The 20,468-nt window shown below is 44.2% G+C and overlaps 1 protein-coding gene and 1 long non-coding RNA gene across 2 annotated transcripts in view; both read right to left on the bottom strand.

Moving 5' to 3' along the window:
• The window catches only part of CSRP2 (cysteine and glycine rich protein 2), an 85,992-nt gene that overhangs the window by 20,551 nt on the left and 44,973 nt on the right, over positions 1-20,468 (bottom strand). The gene's annotated exons all lie outside the window — the stretch shown is intronic.
• Positions 6,384-20,468, bottom strand: part of LOC142600050 (uncharacterized) — a 28,348-nt gene continuing 14,263 nt past the window's right edge. The window contains exons 3-4 of the long non-coding RNA XR_012833513.1: positions 10,587-10,698; positions 6,384-6,897 (exon numbers count right to left, since the gene is read on the bottom strand). This is a non-coding gene — a long non-coding RNA (uncharacterized LOC142600050). The remainder of the gene's footprint in view (positions 6,898-10,586; positions 10,699-20,468) is intronic.

Genomic DNA, 20,468 nt, shown 5'->3' on the forward strand with positions numbered 1-20,468 from the left:
GGATGGAGACCCCACGCTTGTGCGCGGATGTCTGGGGGGAGGGGGGTCAGCACACCACTAGGACCATGTTGTTTGAAACAAGCTGTTATAATCAGGGAAACGATGGGTTGCCTGGTCCAGCCAGTAGAGACTGTTGACAACTGGGCTGCAATCAGGGCACTGCTCTTGTCGCTCTGGACTTGTACAACCAAAGTCCTTCTCGAATGAGGAAAGTCAGTGGTCCTTGGAGTTGTGTATTTTAGCCGCTGTAACTTCACATGATATTCAAATCTATATAAACGTAATCCTTTCCTGGTGTTTTCTATGCTAATCACCTCAGTAATGTGTATGGAAGTAGTTTCCAGGGGTTACTCGCTTGCTTGCAGAAACACTTCCTGGTACTCATCTTGCTTTCATTGCCTCTCTGCTCTTCCTGCTCTCGCTGTATGGAAAGTGCAGGATGTACCGTGTTGCTTAATCCTTTATTTTCCCCTTTGCCTGGCAGTCTTTTCACTACCTCCACCCCAAAGCCTTTGTCTGGCTTATTTTACTCCTCCTTGCCTGAGAGCAGCCCACAAGTCGGTACAGAATGCACACACGTGCGCAGACGCACGCACACATGTATACATACATATATACGAATGTATTATTTTCACATGGACTGGGAGGACAACGTGGTTTCCATCGTCTTACATCTAATGCCCTGGCCTTCTCAAATAACTCATGTCAAGTTTCAGTGTTATTTTAGTTTGTCTTAGCAGCACATTTGCAGTTGAATTTGTATAGTATTTTATAGTTTGATTCTTTTCTCCCTAGTTCAACTATACTTCAGGGAAGAAATGTTGGAAAAATAAATAAATATGAAAGAAAATTATTGTGCAATATACCACTCTAATGTTAGAATTTCACTATGTTATAAATAATTTCATGTATAGATGAGGAACAGACTTTTGATTTACTACTGTCTGTCTGAATTAGTCATATATGGTAAATTTCTATAAAGGGGTCATATTTGACCGAAGGTGTCTGTTATTGTTGGCATTACGTGATATGCTTTCCAGAACTGCTAGACTGCTCGTGGCACTGGACCAATTTGTTATTTTGGGAGTAGATAAAGTCTTTGTTTAGCCTTCTGGCACTCAGCGTAGCTCTTGAAAATGGGTTTCTTTGTTTTGCTTTAGGTTTTCTGTTGCTCTTAAATCTGCTCCATTCTATGAGGTTTTGTCACAGGAGACAAGGGGCCTGAGTATTAGGTGTAGTCTTTCTTGGATGTCTTCCCAGAAGGCTTAATTTCAGGTGGGTGGGAGGGGGACATGTGCAGATAATGTACAATATTGTACTTGTACATTGCAGTGTCAGCACTCCTGCTTTCGTCTAAGACCAGCAGCTGTCACTGTTGCTGATGTTCACTAGATGTCAGATAACATTTTTATGTGGTATACTCTACCATAGCACCTGGAGAAGTTGAATCGTATTTTTTTCCACGTGTAAGTGTTACCTCATTGTCTACAACTTGGAGCCAAATCCGGTAGGGGACTTGGACAGTTAAAGGAGAAGCGTGTTTATACCTGACTGCAAAGCTTCCTCCGTTCTTGATTTTAAGGTAGCCGGACCTGCGTGTTTACGCAGACCTAGAGCTGCCCCAGTTCTGGCACAGATGTCACCTCGGGGCGTGGAGCATGCCCAAGGCCAGCCGGGATCCTAAGCAAAATGTTCCTGCCCCATAGCCATCGTCGTCCTTAGTACACAGGCAGGATTGTTCTTGCAGAAATACCATTGCCAGCTTCCCTGAAGGCAACTTGTGGTGGTGCTATTGTGCGCGATAACCTTGCAATTAGAGCAGTCGACAAGAGTCTGGGAAACCCGGACTTAGTTCTTTTTCTGGGCAGAGAGGATGCCAGCGGGCCCAGAGGACTGTCCCCCTTGCCAGGCTCCAAGCTGCCCTGCGAGAGTGGGGCTGCCAGGTGTGGGTGCAGAAGAGGGGGAGAGCCCACGCTATTGGGGTAAGGGGTTGTCCACCCTGCTCTTCCTGATGCCCAGGGCTGCTTTAGTTCATTGCTCAGGGACTGCTCCCTCTAAGAGCACCCTAGCACTTTCCCAGGCAAACAGGGAGCCCAGGGCTTCCCCATCTGGCCCTGGGGCAGTGTGAGCACACAGCTCCTCCCTGCTCCTCCATCCGCTCTCCTCCGTGAACTTGCTCTGCAGGACCAAGAGTGCCCCAGCCCGGGCTGACCCATTTTCTCAGGTGTCGACCAGAAAAGTAGGACTTTGTGCCCTAGGAGTCCTGAGCAAGGGCTTTGGCCAGTTACTGTCCAGCTGTTAGCCATCCGTCTCTTCCAGCTGTGCTGTGAAAGAAAAGCGGGCACCCTGCTCCATTTTCAAAAGCCATGTGTTGGGCGCAAAGGGAGGAATGTCCCTGAGGCCAGCCCACAGCCGGGGTCCCCAGGGGCTTTTGCCTTTTGCCTCCTGGTTTCTACCTCTCTGTAGTAGCCCACCGAGCGTGTGAGCTGAGCGGGGCTCTGCCTGCTCTGTGTTCACTGAGGCGCACGTGTGCATTACATAGGCAGCCCAACTGCTGAGCCGTCGGGGTCCGAGCATCCTCACCAGTCCCAGGTCGGTGGGCTTGGAACCAGCTGAGGCTTTCAGCCTGTTAGGCAGCTGGGATGGACTCTTGTGTGGCTCAGGAGGTCAGTGGGCTCCACCGATTTACAGTCTGGAGCAGTTTGCTGGATTGGGGCTCTGTACTTACAGGGTTTTTATTGAAGAGGTTGCCAAGAATGTTTTTTGTTCAGTTAGGGCTGAAGTAAGCTCCCTGGTAAAATGCACGCTTAAGGACATACCTTAAGTCCTGTCAACGTGAATGAATCTTAAGTAGCTTTGCAGAACAGGCCTGTGACCTCAGGATCTGATTTCGCTGTCCTTGCTCAGGCATCAGAGTTGGTGGGACGAACAGGCTGGTATTGCCACACCGTACCACAGGTCTTGGAACTGAGTGAAGATTTCAGGCTTTGATTCTGCGTGGAAGACATCATCACCCATTTGGATGTAGAGCCCAGAAATGACACTGTGCTGCCTTTCTGTACTCTCCTGCCAGGGCATGTTTTCTAGATGGTTCAGCAGAGATGCTAGACTTAGAACATTTATGCATTTGAGGCTCATAAAATATCTTGCAATCCTCAGCCTTTTGAACTGAAGCACATCCAAATTTTCTCAAAGTATTTTTTAAAACAGCAATCAATGAAAATGTCTCCAGGAATCCAGTTTTCCAGGAGACAGCTCCTCATTCATCTTGAGTACCAAGTTACGCTGCAAAAGGCCCAACTCAGCAAACACAAACCCACAAATTTACTGTAAGTCCCAAGGGAGCCTCGCTGAGTACAATTCTGGCTTGTGTTAGCATGTGTTTGAAGAGTCTGAACACAAAGACCTGGTGCTGGAAATATTTATGACAGTTTGACAGCATTCATTTGGAAATTTCACTCCAGCAGCACGTGGATCCCGCTCCAGCCCTCAGGCGAGCAGCAAGTGGGTGTTGCTGGTGCCCTGTGCTGCAGGTGCTCTGATAACTAAAGTTTAAATGATTTTTAGAGGGATGAGAAAGAGAGTGAGCTCTGCATTTCTGCTGTGGATGAAATTATGTTTCAGCAAAAGGTATTTTTTTTATCCAACACGTGTCCCGTCTGTACAGTTTAGATGGCTAAATATCAGCTTACAGTGTTGCTTAAAATGTAGGGCTGTACTATGTAGTCCTTCATCAGTGGTTGCTTGAGGCTTGGACATCTGGGTCTCCTGACAACTCATCTGAAGGAGCTGATGTGGATAGTGTCGTGGCAGAGGTACCTGCAGTACCCCCACGTCCCTGTTCTCCTGGTGAACAGCATACTGGTGAGGGTTTGAAAGGTACGTGCATGTGCTGTTCATGGCCAGATCCTGATGTCCTCACCCTACTATTTCCTCAAACAGGCTGTTAACATCAGAGGGTTTGTCTGTACAAGGTGAGGTATATATAGAGTGGGAGCGTCAGTGTTTGATAGGTCATGCTGTGGGAGAGAACTGTAAAGCTTTACAAAACAATACACTTTTAAAAACAATTTGAAGGGCAAAAGGGGGTGAGAAGTTGGACAGGAAGGCAGATCTCTCGCTCTATAGCTAGAATGGGTTTCGACACGGAAGAGCATTGTGGGTACAAGAAGGCTCAGCTTCTTTTTGCTTCAGTGATCTGGCCAACTCATCGCTTTGCTTGTTTTTGGCTGAGTGGCTGTAGTGGCTTGTTTCCATGGTCACTGTTGGCTCATCAGTTTTACTCAATTCTTTGGGACTTTAAAAGAGCCCAATTAAGGCCATTTCCTTGAACTTCGTCATTAGGGACAGTGCTCGGTTTGTGCTCTCCAGTTACATGCCAAATCTGGTGCAGCCGTCCCACGTTTGGTGACTTGTGCGTAGCTTCCATTTGTGGAACTGGGATTTTTCCTGTCTATAGGAGAAAAGTTTTCTATCATCTGACTTGAATTTCCCAAAGCCTAGAGAGATACTCAAGAGGAAACGGGAACCCGTGTTTCTTTTATCTTAAATAGGTCTTTATAAAATTCTGCCATAAAGGGGGCTTTGCATTACTGGGAGCAGGGGCAAACGGCATCCCACTGGGAGCACTCCGTAGTGCACTGGAACATTCAGTAATCGGATTTGCGTCTTAATTTGAGGTTTAGCTAAAAGAAAGGTGTCAAAATATTGATCTTTCCAAATTGTATGCAGCACATGTTAGAGCTGGCTGCTGAGATTTTACTTCAGTCTGCATCAGGACTGCTGATACAAGTCACTAATATAAATATTACTAAAAGATTCTTTTTTCTCCTTTAGTGTGGCTGCTAGTGCTCTGGACTTTTCAGTTTCTTTTTTTTTTTTTCCCTGAATATTACTTACAAAAAAATACACTTTAAATGGGTTGCCTTATTTATATATCTAATATAATATAGAAATTATAGTGTGGTCAGTGATGTTTGGTGTGGTCAGTAATGTTTATTGAACAAAGCTACAGCCTGGGTCCAAGTCATGCCAAATTGCAAGTGTGCATTCTTTATACTTTTTAACAGGAAAGTAATGTCAAAGGAATATAGCTACTGTCCTACAGCACCTGGCAATGGATGCATTCTCCTACTTGAAGATTTCCTGACATCTTATTTTTGTAGGGAAATGAAGCATATTACATTTTTCAGATTGGATGAGAGGCATATGGACATTTTCATCTTTGATCTGGCTATAAATATTACTGCTCAGGAAGTTAGGATCAAAGAGCAGGAATGATGCTTTGTCTTTGCTTTGTTTATTAATGAATTAAATCTTGTCCTGGGCTCTGGCAGACCTGAAATGCAGCAATGATGAATGAGGTAATGGCTGTTTTTCAGTAACAGATTCCTTCTCTCTTTTCTCCCTTTTTCCAGCTCACCTATTTGTTTCAAATATGTCTATCCATTTCTCTAAGTACTTGTAACTAGGTTTAATTGCAAATACTGAAAAATTCTCTGTTTCCAGATAGTAGCATAGCTAGGAATGGAAATTCATATCGGCACAAATTATGCTGTACAAACAATAACTATGCTTCTGCTACAGCAAATCGCTTCATTTGCAATGTTTTAAACAAGTAAGAAACCAGAGTGATAAATGCCATCCTTCTACCTTTTTTTTTTTTCAGAGAGGGCTTGACACATTTATTTCCAATCCAATACTCATCTGTGTTTGGTTCTGAGTTATGGAGAAGCTGGATCCTACTTGTGCCTCTGCTTCCCATTTCAGCAAGTCACCTCAGCCTAAAGCACTGGGGGTTATCTCATGCCAGTACATTGATATTTGCCCAGGACCACACATACCTTCCCCACGTGCTGTGTACGAACACCCTGTGGTGAATAAACGCCGGTCCAAGCGTTCCCATCAGGTGCAAACATTGACAGAACTAGTTTTGGATGAGGCAATGAACTTGGGCTTCCCTTTGCATCCATGAAACAAGCTTTTGGCTTTGGGAACTTGAATAAGAAGCTCATTTGCCAGTAGATTTCCGTGTTGTATAAATGAATGCAGGAGGGAAGGGAGAGCAAGCACAACAGCAAATGTAGGTAAGGGGTTTATAGCCCAGAAGGAGCAATGAAAGTTTTAGGATGTGGACATTTTTCCCCACTGCAGTGTTATGACCCTCATATATTGTGAAAGGGAAGATGATTACATCGTAGCTCTGTTACTATAATGTTATAAAATGGACGGGATGGTATCTTTCAAGGAGACTATCAAATGATTCAGTAGCATGGATAACCAATGGCGGATTTCTCTGCATGACAAGACCAAGTCATAATAACAGCTTGGGAATAACCACGCTATATTTTTCCATTAAAGAAAGTTTTATTTCTGGAACCTTGACAGATTTTTAAAGTAACATAGACTTTTCTTACCACTGAAGCCCACATCTTTATTACAAAGCCAAACTGTTCTCTCCGAAACCACATTATGCATGTTGTAACAGTACTCTCCCACAGACGATGAACACTTAGAACATATTTTTCCATGTGAATCATCCATTCACTTAAAAATAAATTCTCTTATTAAACAAAATAGAACCATGTGACGTTTTGTAGGTTTGAATTCCATCTCTCCTTTTCATTAGACTATTAACATTTTATTGCTGTTTCAAATAATTTTCTGATGATTGCATCATTTTTCCTCTTTACCCCTCCTCCCCCCCATTTGCTTTTCAACATAATATAAAGCAGTTTCCATCCCCACTTTGTTGCAAGCACACCTAAGTAAAATAAATGACCAAGAAGTGATCCTGCAGTGGGATGAATGCAAATAGGTCTGTATTGCTCCTCGAAACCAGTGGCCACACAGCTGCAAGTAAAGTTGCCTGTCTGCATTTCTGTGCTGGGTAAAGCCCTTAAAGAGAAACAAAGCCATCATTATGATCCCTGACACTGATCACCGAAGAAAACAGGGTCTCCGCAATTTTTTATACTTTCCTTCAAAACTAGAAGGTTACGAGGGAGCATGAAAAGCACATGTTGTTGTTGTGAGGCTGGTGCTCTGGGTGAGCATCCATCACCAGATGCTCAGTCTTGCCACTGGTGATGATACAGCTTTTCATGAGTATTATCTGTCTGTTTCACAGCCCCAGATAAAAGGTAAACGAGATCTTGAGTTCCAGGAGTGATTAGTTTTGATAATTGTTCTGCTGCTTGCTTTGTGCACTTTACTTCTATAAATACACACTAGGGGAATCATTTGTCTAGTGTACCATGGCACAGTAATTTCCTATATAGTTTCATCCAATTGCTGCAGGAACTCATTTGAGCAATTGTTAATTAATCATTAACAATCATTAACTTTGGGTAGCAATGATTGCTAATCAACATTTCTATGCTGCATTTTTAATCTCTGAAGGTTCATCATTAATCAAATTAGCAACATTTCTTGTTATCTGAGGAAAAGAAACAGTATGCATCCCATCCATTCAGAGGAACTGTTAGTAACATCTTTGCCTTTAAAATCACTGCATGCCTTCACTCTGGCTGCTGTAAAAGTCAGAGGCTTTTTTTGCTGCATAAATTACTTGAAAATATTTTGCAGTTTAAATTAACAATGCTTTCCCATTGTTCATGCTACTGACATTTATGCAGTTAGGAACAACCATGAAAGTAGTGACACCACTCCGACTATTTCCCTCGTGGTTAATCTTCTTTGTCTCCTACCTCGTGACTGGAAAAAAAAAACCAAAAAACAACAAACCAGCTATTTGTAATGCTTTTAATGCCACCTTTTTCTCAGCAATGTAGCTAATAATAATCTACTTTTTTAGTAGTGTACCCTTATGCCCCATCAGCACCATGATTGTAGATGAGGTAGATATTGCTACATCAAGACTTTGTGCAGCTCTATAATAGAGGAACATTTAATTCTAATTTTCTCTCACATCACTGAGTGACTTTGCAGTGTCCCCTCGGAAAGAAGAGCGTGGCATAGCCCATGGATGACACGCAGATCGAAACCTTCCCTCAGGAAGAAAGGCCAACCAGGTGTCTCTCCTCTCCTTCCTCCACACCTTTACCTGCCATCCTTGATAGCAGTGGTGGTGGGAAGGAGCTGCAGCTGGGCTCCATCGCATCTCCAGCGAGGACCTTCACCTTCTGTGGCTTGGCCAGGCTGCACCAGCCAGCCCCGTTACTTCCAGTCCCACATGGGACTTCAGGTGACCGCATAGGAGAAATCGGACTTGGGAAGTCAAAGTTTTCCCCTTTCTGAGGTGCGATGGAGAAGCAGCCCAGGAACTGCGGTGTTACAGCGAGATGTTTGGGAGTGCTGGGAGGGCGAGACCCACAGGCTCCTGAACTCCTGGCTCCCTGGCTCAGCTCCAGCACCCTGGCCTCAGGCAACCAACTCCCATGTGTGTGCCTTCACTCCGGACAGAGAAAAGGGAAGAATAATTAACTCACAGGGCTGTGAAGTGCCTGAACAAGAAAAGAGCAGCGTATTTGAACAGCACCTCCATCCAGCTGAGCCCAGCTCCACCATGCTCCAGCGAGCTGCGGGACCCTGCCATGCTGGGGCTGTGCTTATCAGGGTGTGAACCACCAGCCTCGGGACGGAGAGATTAGCTGCTCCTACCACTGCATTTACGGAGATCAGCTGCTCACACGCTCGCTTCATGGGGAGCTGTAGAGATTAAGGTTGGCAAAGTTGCTTGATGGTGAAAATGCGATTGAACGGTGCTAACATTTTATCGCTGCTGCTTGCCACACAAATACTTGCTATTACATTTATTATTAAAACACGTTTCCCATAGAGCTGCAGATTGTGAGGCCGTGAATAGTATCAGGCTGAAATCAGGGTGATCTTATTTCAAGGAATTCCAGAGGAATGAACAATAATTTGCCACTAATTGCAAAGAAGCTTTGATAAAAACTCTGAACAGATTCCCAACAGCGCATATTTTCCAGAGCCTGCCTGGCAATTTTCAATAAAACCCAAGAAGAATATGACCATTAACTATTATGTTAAATGTCATCCAGATTTGTTCATATCATTCTTCACTGTGCTGTATCTTTTCTATGTGTGTTTTCATAATTTATGGTGTGTGGCCACATTTGGGCTCGCTCAGTTATACATCCGTGGCAAAATATTAGGTGAAGGTCAAATGAAGCCCACGAGGGATGGGTGATTACATTTCCCATTTGATTCTTCTTTAAAAAGTACAAAAGTTATCTTCTAGTTGTGGCTTCATTTGCAGACAGATTGCTCCCGTGCAAATGCCTTCCCACCTAAAGATTTAAATATGTGCAGTAGGTACTTTCTGGAAATGGGCAAGGTCACGAGCAGCGGTAGCATTTGGATTGCACGGTGAACCGCACGACGGTGGCTTGTGGCAATGTCTGCAGTGCTGTGCACGTGCACCGCTGCCTCAGTGAGTCTGATGAAGGAGAAAGCGGTGTCTGACCCTGACTGTGCCGCTTGCGACGTGCCCGCGCCTCGGCGAGGTCCTTTGCCGCGTTAGGAGGTTATTGGTGAAGGCCTGATTCAAGACCCACTGTGGACTGGGGAGACTTCCACTGACCTGCTGAGATTTTTGAATCAGACTGTCTCTGTGCTGGAGCATGCTAAATAACGTGGTGTGCTTGCTGAAAAAAATTACCATTTCATGCTTGGCTAGTGCTGCTCGTGTTGTTTGATGGTTGTAAATGTTCAGACAGTTACCAGCTGTTTATGAGGCTATTGATGGCTTCCCGATTGTAACAATACTGTTTCATTATTGTGAGCACTTATACAACGTACAGGTTGGTTTTGCTTAAATTTGTTGCCGTTTAAAGTTCCAATAGCAGTAATCAGTACCAGATGACTTAAGTTACCAGCCAAACGAGAAGACTGGCGGATGGTCGAAACAATTTGTAACATCTCATGGGAAATTTAATTGTTCAAATTATTCAGCAAATGTTGCAAATTCACAGACAGTTAGAAAATCTTTTGAATATTTTGTCATCATGCAAGATCTGTGTCTATACATAATATTATTTTAAATTAATATTTCAACTGGTTCATATTTAATTTATTCTGTGTAGCTGGCCTGGTTTTGTCCTATTGACAGAAGAAGTAACAAATGTATGAATATGCTCTGATTCCCCAATTCCCTATTTAATAAAAGATATTAAAAAATTAAGAACAAGCTTTAAGGCACGTCCCACTGTGTGGTTAGTTCTCTTAAGAAGATTAGCAGAGGTTATGGCATCCCAGTCCTCGCTGTGCTGGGATCTCAGCTGCCAGTTGCTGAAAGGCTGGCATCTCCCCTCACATACACATAAGTCATTAAAAAAACATAATTGTTGGTATTTTAAGTTGCCTAAATTAGGAGATGTCTTGATATTGCCTAAACTGGGACATGTGCATGATATTCATTAGGCCAAATCCATTGCTGACATAAAGCCAAGAAAGAAATGGTATAAATGCAACTAGCTCTGATGACCTAGAAAGACCTTTGGTACAAGACTTCTCATTTCAAAATTAAAAAAAAAATCAGCTATTATCTTTTTTTGTTTAAATGCCAATAGGTAGTGCAAATGAGATTCTTTGCATCATACATTGTACTTGCTAACCATGTAAGTAAAGTTTCTTTTCTGTGCTCTGCTTTATGGTGTCGTCTCCACCTCATGACTCCGCTGTGGCCACCACTCTGTCCAGCAATATGTCAGCCTGAAGGTACGAAAGAGAAATTTTGAATGTGTGAGTCTATTTCTAATAATTTAAATGCACTGTGATTGGAAATGCTGAACATCATAGATGATACTGATTTTTGCTCAAATGTAACCTGCAGCTTGTTATGCGATGAAGCCTCCTCGAGAACTTTTGTATGGAAAACAGCTTTGAACCCAAGCAAAGCACTGATACTCTGCTGGGACGTGTTGGGCCTCATTTTTCTATGGATGACAACGTGACCAGGTATAGCAGCAGGCTGTGCCGAGACATGACAGCGTCCTTTTCCTGGGGGTTGCAGTTTTCCCTCTGCGTTAAGTTACAGAAGCTGCTTTGCAGGCTAGAGCTGAAGAGCCAGGGTGTCTCTCTGGTTTCTGAAAGCTTCTGCCCAGACAGCACTGTGCAGTTGCACGTTCAATGATAACTCAAGTTTCTTAAAATACCTGAAAATCTGGTGTGGATGCTCTCCACATACTTGATCAAAGATGTGTAGGTGACCTGTAGGACCAGCCAAGCTAAAGACTGAATGTTTGAAAACTGGTGCAAATGTTAATAACTGGGGGTTTTTTAAATAGAAAATCCATTACAGATGCAATTCCAGGGTCAGGCACAAAGTAAAGGCAGCACGGGTAGGACTGTCAGACAAGCTCTGGCAAATCTGTGGGGCTGAGAGGGGCAGAGCACGCAGCCTGCTAGACTCTGCCACTGAGAACAAGCGTTCAGTCAGGTACTTATTGAACCAGAGTGGTCAAAGTGCAATTATGTATTGGTATTTGTCAACTTTAGTCTAATAATAGGAAAAAAACCAACCAAACAAAACCCCATAATAAAAACCATGACTAAACAAAAACCCGGCTTCATCCAGACAAATTCCAAATCTACATCTGAATTCTCCTGTAGTCAGAAAGCAAGGAAGCCAGAAGATGTTTATCCTTTCAAATATTTATGCTAAAAAACATGGATAGCAATATCTTCATTTTTGCTAATCTATGCCCCTTTGTGTAATAAGATATTTTTAAATTACTCTCTTCTGTCAACTTTATAGCAGAGCTGTAATTTCTTTTCTCCTTCCCTCGCTGTGCTTTGCAAAGTCACATTACCCTGCAACATTTAAAGCATGGATAGAATTTGACAGTACTTCATACGAAATGGACTTTTCAAGAACAGAAATAATAAATGCCCAGGAAATTGCAAGTGTCACTTCAGTGACATGGTTTCTGCAAGCAGGACATTTTGAAGCTAAGAAAATACCATTTGGAAACCACTATTATAATTTGCAACTTTATTTATACTTTGCCTTCTATTCTGCAAATAAGTTTTCCATATTTTTGTCTTAGTATTAGGTGTTCCATTTCAGGCCAGGTAGATATTGTAAGGCCAAAATCTCAGTTGTTGTTAGATTTATGAATCAGTTTTGCTACAATAAGGAGCTCTAAAAGAAGTGAAGCAATCTGATATTTCTGCTATAGGAAACGAATATTCTTCCATATACTCAAAAGCATATTTTTGTTGTTGTTTAATGATAATATTCTGTTCTTTTCCTGATTTACATATTTTGGCCCTTCCGAATACCCTTCATCTTCCAATTAGTTTCCCTATTACATGTATAATTAAAGACAAATCAGATTATAGTGATTAGCATATATTATAAACCATTTTACTAATTTCTGAGGGCATATTTCTACAAGGGATAACATAGAAATTAGAAGGCTAATTAGGCCAAAATTACCTTTGCTAATGAATCTAAGCAGTAGTTAAATCCTCTAACAAAAGAGACATTTTTGTGCTTTGGAGATTGAAGGTGTGACTCTCAGGAACCAACATTAGGAATAAATCCATGGAGTTTCAAGAAGATTTATGAAGGGCTCAGCTCCAAAACACCTGAACCAATTCTCTGAAAATCTGCTGCCATCGGGTCTAATGGCAGTTGCTTCAGACATTCATAATATTGTAGAAATACCTCTCTATGAAGTACTGCTCTTCCTGCTGTTCTTGGGGTTCACGGGGAGAAAGAATGCGGTTTGAGGAGCGAATGCCAAATTTTGCATGCGGTGTGAGGGGATGGTCAGGCAAGAACGATGGCACCCCTCCAGCAGGGTCGGCGAAGGCCGGGTCTGTGGCCATGGGCTTGTCCCTGGCCTATTGCCCAAAGAGACTCAGCGTTGCAGAGGATGAGGAGTTGATGCGGGGTCGTGGCCAAAGTGTCAAAGGCAGGAACCAGCAGTGGAGGGGTGCCCTGCTCCTGTCTGTCCGTGTTCTAAGTGCAGTGAACCTCCTGTCTTGTTCAGCGAGAAAGTATACTGAATTCAGGAGCAGTTTTTGTCACAGAAGACAGCATCTCTAGGTGTTGAAGCACAAGCCCAGGGCTCAGGAGACCCAACATGATTTGCAGCCACAGCATGGGTACGCAGCCTTTGAAGGGTGGTTAGTCCCAAACCTTTACACACATTTGAGTTCTTGACTCTCTTTTGAATTAGGAACCAAAATACCTCTGAGGGCTCCGATCTCAGTATCCCTGTCCTAATGTCCCCTATCTGTAAAGCAGAAAAAATAGTACTTTCTACTTCAGATGTGCGAAGTATGCTGAAAACAGAGGAGTGGTTCAATGATAGAAATGAAAGGGCATAAAAGTATCTAAAATCCACCAAATAAGGACTGCCGGAGCTATTGCAGGTGCAGTCCTTCCCCAGGCTCGGACTCATAATGAAGTGGCACTATTCACTAGAGGCTCCTTTCCCCCCAGTTCTCCACTGGGATAGATAGCTGTGCTCAGCCTGGAACAGAGTGCTTCTTCCCCTCATTCTTCATTGGGATATATATTTGGAATATCACAGTCAACCTGTTCCTGTTTAACGGTTCTATTTTCAGATGCTAATTACCTGCTGAAACTTTCAGCCTCTGAGCTGAAGCTTTCCAGACCAGGTTTCTGCCCCAGATTAATTTTGTTTAAATGTGTAAGTAACAAAGCACAGCTATTCTTGTAGACAGGGAAAATATTCTCCCTTCATCTGAAGGAAAAAAAGAAGAAAGTGATAGATTGTTTTCAACAGCTTCAGTGTTGAAATGGGTGGGAGCAAGAAAAGACTGAAACACTATAGGAAAATAGTCCTTGGAGAGGCAGCGAGCCTTTTGGTGTTCCAGTGAAGCTAGCCAAGGTTTGGGGATGATAGTTTCCATATGCACAACTAGTTTGCACAACTATTTCCCCATATTCTATGTAAAATGAGGCGGTGCTGTGCATGGTGATGCTATTCTTTGTACACACTAAAATCCCTCCCTAGCCAGCGAGGCGGGCTGTACCTCCATCGCTCTGCAACAAGTGAGGGTATGGGAGGAGTGAACGTATAGAAGGGAACGAGCTTTAACGTGCAAAGATGTCCATTGGAGGTAATGGGGTTTGACCTGTCCAACAGCTGGGTAGCTTTTTTCTAAAAAAAAAAAAAAAAAATAGGAAAAAAACCTACTGTGGCAGTCACTGAGCATGTGTGTATGCGTGCGTAGGCTGCTCTTAAGTGAAACCTGGCTTAGTTGACTCCAGACTATGTGCATCAAGCTGTCAAGATTGAGGCAGTATACAGTGTCAGAGAAAATGACCTATACATTTCAAGAGGAGTATTTATGGACTTAGAAACTGAAAAATCAGCAGACAACAGAACTAGGCAAAAGGGATAAAGGGATTTTTGGAGGAACTGAGGCATGTAAGGGGCTTGTAGCTGTTTATCAAGTCTATCTCTAGTACAAAGGCAGTGTTTGCAGACCATGGTCTCTCATCAAAGGACTTGGGAATCTCAAATAGACCAACAAGACTTGTTGTAAAGCACCATTTAATAAAAGAAGCAGTTCTCAATGAGTGTCACTGGCAAAACAGTCTTGACTTGGGGAATTTTACTTCATTTAATTTTTGGCAAATTAACATAAAATTTTAATTACTGATTTGGATATTGAGGAAAAGAAGATAATTAAATAAACACTTAGGGATACACCTTTCCTCCCCATTCCTCAGACCCGAGCCAGACATCTCCTGAGCCTCAGTTTCCCTTGTTTCTACCAGCCCTCACACTCAGTCCCTCCCAGCTCCTCCGGTGAGGTCATGGGCAGCAGCAGGATGGAGAGTCTATGCATAGGGTTCTTTCAACTACTCCTCCCTTCTTACTTGTTCTCCTCTGCCCACTGGCTGCAAAGGTGTCCCTGCTGCAGCATGGGTTATGCATGGCCACAATCCTTCTGAGGTACTTCCTCTGGCACAGAGCAGCTCCTCCCAAGAGTGCATCTCCAGCCATGTCCCCAGCAACGTTCTCCCACATCTCTCCTCTGCCTCCTCTCAGGTATCTATCTCCCACCCCTGTGTCTCATCTCCTGTCCCTATCCTTAGCCATGCTGGAGGCAGGCGCCTGCGATGCCCGGGTGGCTGGGGCTCTGCCTCATACCCAATACAGTGAAAGAAATCATGAAACCTGTTGGGACAATGGTGAGTAAGAACCAATTTTCCTGGAGGGCAGGGTGGCCCAGGGTCCTAGCGGCAGCTCGGCAAGCCACAGGCACCTCTGTGTTAGGGAGACCTTGGGTCACTGGTGGGTGCTGCCAAGGAGGTAAGAACAAGGTACCAAACGTGAGCAGTAGGTGCAGAAGAAGTGGAAGGGAGGTCAGAGCTGAGTGCGCAAGTTACTTGGCCATGGTTTGGAAAGAGGAGGACCCGTGCCTGGAGCACAGCGAGCAGTGTGTCTGAGGGAGGGGTGAGCACCCCTGCCCAGACAGCGAGCTTTGAGGGGGCTCAGGCTGGCAGTCCGGCTCTGGGAGCCTGCGGGAAGACATACAAGCCCGGGAAGAGTGGGGGGGTTAGGTTGTATTACACCCTTCCTTTAAGCATTTCCTTTTGGCTAGCTCAGGTTTCTGCCTCTTACCCTTCAACGCTGGCGTAGTCAAGGACTGTAAATCCCTCTCTGGGAGGCAGCCAGCCGAAAGCTGGTCACCGCCGCAGCAGCTCTCTTTGCGGCTCTAGGTCTGTTTGCCTGTTCAAAAGACACTACTGGCAGCTCTGCTTCAAGCACGGTGGCACACATGTCCAGTTTTTACGGAAAGGAGCTAAATCCCAGCCAGAATGAGGTGAACATTGTTGTGCACACTATCACTGGGCAAAGGACTAAGGGGCTATCAAAAAAGAAAAAGCTGAGAGACTCCGGGGGATGTAAAGCAAAATTGCCTTAAGTAGGTTATTGTCTTACACCCTGAGCGTTAAATGGATGGGCTCCCCTCCATTTTCCCTGGCCACTGTTGCCATTTAGCACCTGTGCTTCCTCTTCAACACAAGGTTTTCCCATGGGCTTGTACAGCAGTTTCCCTGCTGGCACCTGTGAGCTCGGTGGGAGCCCTTCGGCAGTGAGAGGAAACAGCCATAAGTCACAGCGCAGGCTGAATCCCCAGAGCAGCTCTCCCTGCTCTCCTGCACCTGGTCTAAAACCTTGCCACCACAATTACCCTCTCCATTTGGAGAAGACCTACATTGAGGCCTGGTCTGGCCAGCATGAGTGGAACATCTAGAGACCTTCTAAGACATGTAGTCCCCAAGCTTTCCTGCCCCTGCCTGACTGTGCCGGGGGTTGGCACTGATTGATTGATCTTTCTCTTTGTCCTTGTCCTCTGAGGTGGACGCCACTCAGCGAGGTATCCTTGAACTTGAAATAACTGGACTTGTTCACACTGACTGTCCATAACCATCACTGCACTGCATATTTCATTTTGTTGCAACATTTGCTTAACCTCAGGAAGGTTTTCTGCTAAGGCAAGCTCTGGGAGATATAGCCTGATTAAGCTCAAGTGAGTATAATTTTTACTGCCTTGGGAAGAAAGGTTTCCTGCAACATAACATGCAACAATTTATATCACTTTTCTTCCCTGTGGCACTTACAGAATATGTAAGTACAAAGAATTGCAAATATAGAATTCGAGACACAACAAGCTTTAATTGATTTTCTGGAAGAATTTATTGTGGGGAAATCAGTGGGAGGTGAGAAGCAGAGCTTTTCCCTATATTTCATTTTCCTTAGCTGTATGTGACAGTAGCTGTCTCTCAGTGTGACTCTTTCTCGTAAGCATGCTCAGATGCAGCTGGAATTTGGCTAGACTGTGACAGATGGTGCCAAACCTCTATTATTTGGCTGAAGATGGGTATTTTGGAGTGGTTTTGCTTTAAAAACAACTCTCCTCCAAACTTTCCGTTCTCTCTGAGGTTCAGGAAAAGTTTCCGGTGAGGCAGGAATCATGGGAAAGGTAGCGATGTAATGAGTGTAAATCTACCATTACTCTGAGATAATTTCTTTAGGCTGAAGAAGCATTTCCATGCCTAGGTAAACATTACCAATGAGCCATTGCTAGGACATCATGCTCCAGGGGAGACCTTTCACCAAAGAGCAGACAGACGTTGCCGGTTGTGTACGATCACAGACGTTGCCGGTTGTGTACGATCACAGCCGGCTGAGAGCTCCAGCTAGGCTTACGCTAGAAATGTTGCCTGCAACAGGAATGTTGGCTGGGGTAGAGGCATGTGTTTTAATAGAGAAGGTCCGTGCCAGCAGCAGCCGTGGTGTAGATGCAGTCATGCTGACAAGAAGTACTCTTGCCAGCACAGCGTATACAAAGTATAACAGCAACAGAGATTCCCTTTCCAGCTCTTGGCATCCAGTTGGGGAATTGAACTAGAAGCAGCTGCTGTTCTGCGCAAACTGAAGAGCAGAGGCCTTGGAGGCGGCGTTATCCTCTCTGGACTAGGTATTACACGCTTGCCCGGGGATGGTGGCTACTGCTGCTGTTCTGAGGACAGCCCCAGAAATCAGTGGTTCCCGCTGGTGGAGCAGGTTCCACCTTCAAACAGGGACAGGCTTTGGGTGCAGGGGCTGGTTCCTCCCGTGCACTGGGGATTGCATGGATGTGCCTGTACCGGTGTTTGGTCTCTGAGAGCTCAAATCAGGGCTAATCCTCATTATTGATAAGTCCTTATAAAAATCCTGCTAAGAACAGTAAATCTTGCTACTTGGCAAAAATCACGACCAGCTGGCTCAAGCAGGCTAAGCTAACCGGTACCCACAATTACTTCATACTGAGCACCCTCAAGGCCCTGCAAAATGCACCCACATCGATATAATCATGGGGCCAACATAGTGCGGAAGCCAAAGGGGTCTCGGGGAGATGAGATTTTGGCTTTGCTTGGGAACGAGATACCCCATAACAACGGCTTACCTTGTTAGAGGCTAGCGGGTATCAGTGGGAGGGAATTTAAGCTCTCTAGACAAATGCAAATTCCAGTGAGGAGATTAAACTTGTAAGAGTCTTACGGAAAACAAACATCCTGGTTAGGGAGAGAGGCTGGAGAACCAGCGCTTAGTATAACCATTGGGTACTTAGACCTCAGCAAAGAGTGTTAATGGATAACTTGATACCCAAAGTGCTGAAGAAAACCTCACAAGTCCATTTGAAAGGAGTTACAGAAGCTCTGTGTGTGTGTAAGATAAGGAAGGAGGCCAACAAACACAGGTCTGTTGAAGGCGCTGGGAGTGATTTAAGAGACAGGAAGAGGATCTGAAAAGCTGTTAAGGCTGTGGGAGATGCAGCTTCCAAGGGTAATTGGATTCTGATTTTCCTGATCTGAGGTGCAGGATACAAGCAGGACAAAAGGGGTTTATTCTTAATGAAAAAGTAACTGTTTGCGTAGAAATAAGCAGAGGTACAGCCCTTATTTCTATTACACTCTTTCCTGGCTAAGGCATATGCTTTTGGGAAGGGGGAGGTTGATAGGACAGAGCATAAGTACTGCCAGACCAGTATTTGAGAAGCCCACCAAAAAAATGCATTTTGTATCTTTACAGATTATGGGGAAATGAAAGACTGAACTACCTAGACAGTAGGACATGGACACTGCCAGGACACAGGTACTTTCAGATACTGGTAGACTCAGTTCCCTGACGTAACAACCTCCCTGATGTGTCTGGTTTATGATCACATCAAGTCTTTGTACACTAGGCCTGGATGATTATGGTCTTCCTCTCCCAAGAGATGATAAGTTCTTGTTCCTTTTTACACCAGAGATCTTTTTTCTTGTATGCATTGCAAGTAAATGCATACATTCTTATCTATGTCCTTTTAAGAATGGGATTTAATACAGTATAGGAGGCCTGATTCCGCACCACCTCAGTGCTTGAAATTAGAGGGAAACAAAAATGAATAAACAACTGCAATGATGTTTTGGGTTTGCTAGCTTTTTCACTTTCTGCTGTTAACTTTGTGCAAGTGGAAATGACTACAGAATGTGCAAGGCCCCAGAAGCTGCAGTGCAGTAAGATGCCAACGTTACACTTTCATAGGTCTCTATACTCTAGCTTTGCTCTAAAAATAAATAAACACTTCATCATGTAAGCCGCTGACTGTGCTATGGCTCATCTTTGTCATTCTTCTTCATTGGACAAAAATGAGCTTTGCAGATGTATCAGGAAATCCCATTTCTTCGGACAGTATCAGAAGACCGAAGCAGCCAGATACAGAGCTGAATTCATTCTACCCATGGAGGTAGAATGTGTATTTAGATAATGAACAGATTCTGTTATTAAAAAATGGTATGTTTTAAAAGTGGTTCCATGTCTTAGCATCTGGGATGAAAGTTTAGAAACCTTTCTAGTTTCTGAACTTCTGAAGAGCATCTAGGTGAGCTCACAGAGGAGATTTCAATGATGCAGGCATCTGTCAGAAGGGCATCTTGGTATTGTGCAAGCAATTCAGGCAGATCCTAGAGTGCTAGTGACACTTTTACGATGTAAATTGTGAAATTGTCCACCGGGGCAATGGTGTCTTGATGCGTTTTTCGCAGGAAGGGAAGAATTGGGGTCAAATGTGGCCGTGGATGGCAGCTTCAGCTGCCATCAACAAGATGATTGAGTTCAGGATCCGGAGCGGAGATAGGAATACGAGTTGTAGAGTCAGAACTGGATTTTAGGAGAGTGGACTTCACCTCAGTGAGGTATTTGCTAGATATCATCCCTTGGAAAACGTCATGAATAGGAAGAAGGCTGATTTTCAAAGAAAAAAAAGAGCTTAGGAACAAACCACTGTGTTGTGCAGAAAGACTGGGTGTTGCAGCAAAAGGCCAGCATGGTGAAGTGGGGAGTTTCTTGATGAACTACAACACAAAAAAGGAGCATACCAGGTGCTAATACAAGGGCAGGCAACAAAGGACTTGTATGAAACCATTGCTTGGGTATGTAGATACAAAATCAGGAAGGTCAAAGCCCTGGAGCTGATCTTAAGGATATGTTGCAAAAGTCCATGTGGGTCTGTTGGAGGAGACAAATTAGTGTTGGACAATATGGAAAAGGCTGAGAAATTCAAATAACGGTTTTTGCTTTGGCTTTCACAACAAAACTTGCTTCCAGACCATTGTGTATATCAGCACAATTTGGAGACTGGAGGGACAGGCAACAGTGAGGAAACAACACAGTAGACACTACTTGGAGACCCTGGATATATTCAGATCTATGGGGCTGGAGGTTTTCCCGAGTGCTGAAAGAATTAGCTAATATGACTTCATAGTGTGTTGCCTGTTACCTCTGACAAATCATGGTGATTGGGAGAGGTCTGTGACAACAGGAAAAAGACTAGCAGTAAGTCCTTAAGCAATGCAAAAGGAAGGACCCAGGGAACTTTACTGCAGTGAAGACCAGTCAGCTTCACCTTGGTTCCTGGAAAGATCATGGCACATGTCTTCTTGGGGTCCATTCACAGACATG

The sequence above is a fragment of the Balearica regulorum genome, chromosome 1 (genome assembly GCF_011004875.1).
Source record: "Balearica regulorum gibbericeps isolate bBalReg1 chromosome 1, bBalReg1.pri, whole genome shotgun sequence".
Taxonomy (NCBI): Eukaryota; Metazoa; Chordata; class Aves; order Gruiformes; family Gruidae; genus Balearica; species Balearica regulorum.